Source organism: Macaca fascicularis, chromosome 1 (assembly GCF_037993035.2).
Source record: "Macaca fascicularis isolate 582-1 chromosome 1, T2T-MFA8v1.1".
In the NCBI taxonomy this organism is placed as follows: Eukaryota; Metazoa; Chordata; class Mammalia; order Primates; family Cercopithecidae; genus Macaca; species Macaca fascicularis.
Genome location: NC_088375.1, coordinates 143,919,184 through 143,926,484, shown reverse-complemented (window position 1 = coordinate 143,926,484; position 7,301 = coordinate 143,919,184). Strand labels below are relative to the sequence as shown.

At 42.7% G+C, this 7,301-nt stretch overlaps 1 long non-coding RNA gene across 2 annotated transcripts in view; it reads right to left on the bottom strand.

Moving 5' to 3' along the window:
• Positions 1–5,139: 5,139 nt before the first annotated feature.
• Positions 5,140–7,301, bottom strand: part of LOC135964692 (uncharacterized) — a 70,583-nt gene continuing 68,421 nt past the window's right edge. The window contains exon 3 of one of the 2 annotated variants that reach the window (XR_012417861.1): positions 5,140–7,240. This is a non-coding gene — a long non-coding RNA (uncharacterized lncRNA). The remainder of the gene's footprint in view (positions 7,241–7,301) is intronic. The other variant, XR_012417859.1, reaches the window with a different exon arrangement.

The window sequence follows — 7,301 nt, the reverse complement described above, 5'->3', positions numbered from 1 at the left end:
CATTTCACTGAACTATTATAGCAGTTACAGAAGGTTGGTTTTGTTTGTTTGTTTGTTTGTTTCCATTTCATAGGAGAAAAAACTGAGGCCCCAAGGGGCCTACTAATTTAAAAGTGGTCACAGGGCTAATAAATGACAGAGCCAGGATTCAGAAACCTGTCTGTCTGATTTCAAATCCCAGGCTACTTTGTCAGGAGACTCGGGAACCTTGGGAGGGAGTGGAATCACAGACACTCTCACACACTGCTAATGGGAGCGTAAATTGGTTCAAATTTTAGCGATATGTGTCAAAATGTTAAGTGTACACACTATGAAATTTAGCAAAATAGTCTTGTAAGAATTTATTCTAGACATGCACTTTCACAAGTACACAATTATGTATATATGGGTGTTCATATCAGAATGATTTGTAACAGAAAAATTGGGAATATCTTTAAGTATCTCATTAATCAGGGATTTGTTAGCAATTCCTGGTAAACCCCACAATAGAATACATTTACTCGTTAAAAATAATGAGGTAAATCTATATGAACACATGAAAAGATATTCCCAATGTTGTTCAATAAAAAAGTAAGTTGCAAAGGAACAATACCTGTGAGTTGTGTGGAGGGGGTACAATCCCCTTTGGAAAAAGGGGACTGTCTGGAAGCATACCCAACCCACTGTTGTCAATGGTGAACCTGCAGGGAGTGGAGTGGGGGTGTTTCTTGGTCAAGTGGGGAGGGACTCTTTCACTTTTCACTTTGCAACCTTCTAAATTCTCTGATTGTTTTTCCCAATAAGCGAGTATTACTTTTATAATAAAAGAAAAAAATTTAAAGAAGATCCTTTGAACTTAGAAAATAATGGAAGGTTTTTGTAACACAAAAATGAAGTGGGTCAGGATCTGTTGGAGAATAAAGGGAAGGCAGATGATGATTAAGGAGCTAATGATTGCCAAAGGTCATTTATGCCTTCATGCTAATTGCCAAGGCAGATTCACAAAGAACTTTAGCATTGGAGAGGGTGCACCTTGAAGGCAGAAGACCAAAAAGGAAACTCTTCGTGATATTTTGGATAACTTGTCAAACCAATGCCCAAATGCTTTGATATTCTCTCAACCTTGTTCAGTGCATGGAATCATCAACACAATTGTTCTGTTCATACAAATTATGAGCAAAGGAATACTAGTAGGCAGCTCAGGTAAGAAGAGAAGTAGTTTTCCCCCAAAAAACTTGGCTACGGCAAACGATTCTATCCCCAGGATGCCTGGAGTTTGTCAGTGACAGCTGCAGCCCTTTCTGCCTGGAAATATTCTCCTTCTGATGTGGAGGCAGATTGCATTTGCCTGGCTAATCCGGCCATACACTGGAGAAATGACGTAAGGCCCGAGCTACCCATATGTCCTATAGATTCCAAAAGAAGACGAGCTACCAACAGGTTTTTTGCCACTGCTTTTTCTCATGTCAACATGGCCATTATTGTTTGATTAGTTTTCTTTGCACTGAGGCTAAAAGGAATTTCTGCTGAGTGTCTCCGAGATGCCTCAGGCATCTCCGGGCACTTTTTGCAGGACACAACTGAATACTTTTTGTAGAACTTTCCTTACAGTCACTTACTTTGTGCTGTATGAAAATATGATTTATCTGTTTTCCCTTTACTGCCTAGTGTTTCCTATTCTTATAATTTTGTTCTAGTTAGGTTTCCTTTCGCTTTTAAAAAGCCATTGTTTGTACTTTCCCTGATAATAGTAATAGCTCATCTTTACTAGGGCTTATGATGTACCAGGCACTATTTTAAGTGTTTTATGTAAATTAATTAATTGAATCCTCATTATAAATCTATGAAGTCGGCACTGTTTTCATTAGACAAATGAGGAAACTAAAGTGTGAGGAGGTTAAGGAACTTACCCAAGCAGTAGAGCCAGGATTCAAAACAGACCTGTCTTACTCCAAAGCATGTTTATTTAGCCATGTACTACACTGTATCACAACAAAGACAGCAGTCTGTCTTATAGAAGGCAGTCTATCTGTCCTGTCCTTGCCTCCACCTCTTCTCCAGGGCATTATCATTTCACCTTCCTTAACAAGGAGGGACTCTACTCAGAGTCCTCAGCTCCCCACCAGCCATGGCTCAAGACACCAGCTCCTTTCCTGCCAACTCTAGCCCAATTGATCTCTTCCTTCGCTAACAACTTTTGCCTTTGTTGAGAGCACCATACAATTAGCATATATTTTAAAATACCCTGTTATCTAATTAGCTGAAATACATAATTTAACACTTTCTCACAGTCATACCTGCCTTCCCAGGTTTTGAAGGTATACCAGACACCTCTTAGGCTTCACCTCATATCCTCTTAACCCACCTTTTTTTTCCAACTTTTGCTGCAGCAAGCAGCTATGCCCAGGTATAACCAGATAAAGATCTTGTCTCAGCTGCACTGTGAATCTGTTCCACTCTCTAGCCTGAGTTTTTCTAACCTGAATAGATGTCTGCTGGAATTTCCTCAGCACTCATACATATGCAAACCTAGACATTCGAGAGAATTAACATTCCTTGGGGCAACCCTTGACTAATAAAGATAGGATCTGGTGTGTAGAGCTGCCCTCTCTGGCCCTTGGGCAGAAAACTCTGAGTCACTTTCAGAGGCCTACAATAATGACCAGCTTTCTAATGTCCGCTTTTATTGGCTTTTTCTATAAGGAATTACAGGGCCAAGGCATATGGATGGACCTATGAGGATAGGCATAAAGGGTGAGGATTTTTTAAATCCTATGTTAATGCTCATGAGCATCCACCATAGTGAATCAATAGAGCATCAACAACCAAGTAGACAGGATGACTTGTCTTCTGGATGTCAGTGTCTCTCCTTTGCCATTCCAGTACTTTTGCAATTGGCTCATTAATGGCATGGCCCTAGTGACAGGAGTAGAGACTAGGCATGGACACAACAGTATCAAGTCCTTCTCACCAGGGCTGATATAGCTCCTGTCATTGCTGAATATTTTTCTTGCCAGAGGACAGGCTGGCATAGATAAGGCACCATCCTCAGAGATACTAGCCAGGCACTTGGCAGCAAGTTGATGACATCACACCTAATTCCATTATTAGAACTGACACCTAGTTGGATACGGTTTTGCCTTCCCTGACATCAGTGCTGTTGCTGACACTGATATCTGAGGACTTGTGGAATGTGTTCTTTACTGAAATGGGATTCCACGCAACTATGCCTCAGACTAAGGGATTCATTTGATGGTAAGAGGGTTGTGACAATGGGCACATGATCATGGGATTGATTGGTCTTACAATGTACTTCTTCACCCAGAGGCAGCCAGCCTAGTAGAATAATGGAACAGCCTAGTTAATGTGCTAGCTTGGGCATAATACTCTATGAGGTTGAACTGTATCCTCCAACATGCAGTATATGCACTGAACAAACAGTGCTGATTCTCTACTAGCTATAATATATGGGTCCAGGAATCAACTGGTGGAAATAAGATTGGTTCTTTTCACCATCATTCTCAATGATCCACTTGTGAAATGTTTACGAAGCAATTGACCCCGATTCCTATAAGGAAATAGGGTTGCTATTAAACAGTGGAGGTGATAGGGCAGAAGGGAGTACGTCTAGGACCCAGGGATTCAATGGGGCATCTCTTGGTGGTAACTCCAATGCCCACTGATAACTGTAAATCGGCAACCGCAGCAACCTCAGCCCACAGGGGCTAACGCAACCCAGTCCCCTTGTGGGTGAAGGTCTGAGTCACTCTTAGATGACTCCTAGGTTGCTGGGAGGCACCCTAGACCAGCTGAGGTGTTGGTAAAGGGTGAGACAAAACTAGAATGGGGTGGAAGATGAAGGTGACAAATGCTAATTATGGCATTGGGATCAGTTGTAGCAGTGAGGACTGGACCTCATCACATTAACCTTCCTTTATGAAGTCTTGAAGGCTCTGTGAAGAAAAATAAAGCAGATTAGGGAGATTGGAGAATAGCAGGATTGGGTGACTATTTAAAAAGAATGGTCAAGGAAGCTTTCTCTGATTAGGGGACATTCGAGCAGAAACCTAAATGAAGTAAAGGAGCAAGCCAGATGAGTACATAGGACAAGAGCATTCCAGAGAGAGAAAGTAGCAGTCCAGATGTTCTGAAGTGAGAGCATGCTTGGTGTGTTTGAGGAGGGTAGTATGGCTAGAAGGGGGCGAGCAAAGGAGGGAAGCAGGAAGAGAAGTGATTAGGAAGACAACGGGGCTCAAACCATGACGGGCTTTGCAGGTAGAAGGAGGACTTTGGGTCCCATTTTGTGTGAGGTAGGGAGCCATCAGTGGATTCTGAGATCATATGATTTATTTTGCATTATATAGAGCCCTCTGCTGCTCTGTGGATTGGCTATATGAAGTCCAGGAGGGGTGCAAGGAGATCAGTTAGGACACTACTGTGGTAGCATGTTTAGATCTCATTTAAGATGGTGTTTCTGGGTGCATAGGGTAAAGGCATGGGGTTGCTGAACATCGGGTCTTGGATTAAGAGTGGTATTACTGTTCTTTAGGGTTGACTTTAAGCTACTCCTGAGCAAAAACTAACTCTTCTACTTCTTGGGTGTAGTGGTGAATGCTCAGAAAATGCCTATGATTTTCTCATTTGAACACATATTTAGCCTTTGCTAAGAATTCATAGAAACAATCTCTCTACATTAAAACACATAAGTGACATGTGGTTTCCAAGATCAGGCCTATCATTTTAACATAGGTACCCAGATCATGTGCTAGGAAATGTGCTCCTTGCTACACACATACCTTCTCTTTTAATTCTCTTAACAACCTTGGCAGGTGAAGTTACTCTTTACAAGGTACAGGTGGCATTATTCTGTATAAGTTATTCATACAAGTTTCTGTATGAAGAAACAGAGACTGGGGGTAGAGGTTGAGTAAACTGCCAATGGTCATCAGAGGGTAAGGGACAGAGCTCTGGATCTGAACCAAAAGCTGATTCCAGAGCCCACGCTTAACAACAACTCTGAATTATTCATCCACATTCTTTGGTGGCCTAATCTTATTTTTGTGATCTTTCAGATTCCTCTGACGATGAAAAATAACTAACATTAACAGGAAGTGCTGATTTTTTAAGCCTCATTTGCCTGGAGGGAAATAACAAAGGTAATGATTCTATTTGTTTATTAAGATGCCTGTCAGAATGATCCTTTTGCTCCTGGAAAATCATTTGAGCCAATGACAAGAATGGGTGGGCATTTTATTCTGAGCTTCTTTGATGATATCTGCTGCAATTTTACTGCTGTGTGACTTTTTTTTTTTTTTTACCCCAGAAAGCCATAGTTCTGCCTTCTTCCTACTTTCAAAAATCATTACTATAGTTGCATCACAGAAGAAGGGGGAAAAAAAAAAAAGACAGACGTGTGAGCTGCCCATGAAATAGAGTAGTTTGCCACACATGAGCACAGCCCTTTTCATGTGCTGGCTGTGAGCCTGTCCTCATGCTGGGGTGGAGAAGCTCATTACTGCTCAAAGTAACCAAGAAACAGCGCCTGGCAAAGGGTAGAGGGAGACCAAAGGCCCAGAGTGCTCCCACCAAATTGGATCCTGGAAAGTCTGACACTGGAGCAACTACTAGAGTCACTCGGCAGCCGCTTGCTTGGGCTTTTTACAATGAAACTGCAGGATTAAAGGAGGCCATTTTGGTGAACTGGAGCATCGCCCAGTATTTGCCAATGGATAGAAGGGTCACAGGGTTGGAGGCCATGTAGAATAACTGATGCAAAAGTAGCAGATACTCGTTTGTCCAGACTGCAAATACCCAGTTTTAATGTCTTGCTGAATCTGCAGCTCTCCTAGAAGCACAATGAAGTGTCTGCAACTCGGAACACGTTTTGTGCCTTGGACACTGCATGTGCCCTTCACTCCTGCTTTCCACTTCTATCTTCTTGGCCACCCTGCCTGTATTTTGATGAACCTCTGCCACTGGAGTTGGTATGTCCGCCTAAATGGCATTTCAGCATGGATTTCCCCAGGTGCCTAGCATCCTTTCCTAGATTAACGTGTCAGTGGCATATGGTGCAAATGGCCTGTCGTTCAGTTTCAGAATCAGTTTAAAATATCTGCCAGGCTGCTATCTCCTTTGGCATAATGCCTGTGGCCCCAGTGTTTGAGAAAGGAGAGCAACATTGTCTGAAAATTATTTAGAGTGATTTTTTTCCTCTGATAGCCAGAATCTGGTTTCCTGTCTTTCCGCATTTCTCTCTCTCTCATTTCTTATCCCTGGTATCTGAGCAAAAGAAAGAAGTCTATGTTCTGATATTGAGTGCCAAGGAGCAGGGAAAATGTTGAGAGCAGCCTTTGGTGCATTGGTTCCTTTATTGTATTTATTTTGTATTTATGTATTTATTCATTTATTTATGTTTCAGACAGAGTCTCTTGTCACCCAGGCTGGAGTACAGTGGTGCGATCTTGGCTCACTGCAACCTCTGCCTCCCAGGTTCCAGCAATTCTCCTGCCTCAGCCTCCCAAGTAGCTGGGATTACAGGTGCACACCACCACAACTGGCTAATCTTTTGTATTTTAGTAGAGTCGGGGTTTCACCATGTTGCCCAGGCTGGTCTCAAACTCCTGAGCTCAGGCAATCCACCCACCTCGGCCTCCCAAAGTGCTGGGATTACAGATGTGCGTCACCACACCCGGCCATTGTATTGGTTCCTTTACAGGCTCTTTTTCCATAAAGGGGAGTATATTGCTTTTTCAAACACTGTTGCATTTTATTCTCTTAAAGGCCCCTGTGTAGGTATTAGCTCCATTTTGCAGATAAAAGAATTGAGGCTCAGACAATTTTCAATGTGGTGAAAGCATACTACAAAGACGTAGAAGAATAATAGTTCAGACCCAGGTTCTCTGACTTCACAGTCCAAAGTCTTTTCACTCTATTAAGTCCATGCATTGACCATTGTCTGAACTGATATTGTGCCCACATCCAAGCATCTCTGGGGAAGGGGATCTATTTTTACTGCAGTTCAACAGGCAGCGCTCACAGAAGCCTGCTTCTCTGTAGGCATTGTCAGCAAGTGCTCCTGGCTTCTTCTTGTACAAACTCCTCATCGTGCTCTTCTCTCAGTGTGTTTAATGGTGGGTCATTGTTACTATTTAGTTGCCTGATGGGTTTCTGGCTCCTAAATCCAAGTAACGAAGCAGATCCTGCTGTCCCTGGGATTATCCCCTCTTGATGAGTGATGACCTCAGGATTGGAGGCAGCCGACCTGCGGGCAGAGAGAGGGGGATGTCAAAGGTTCCTCCAGCTCAATTTGGATTGATGAACCA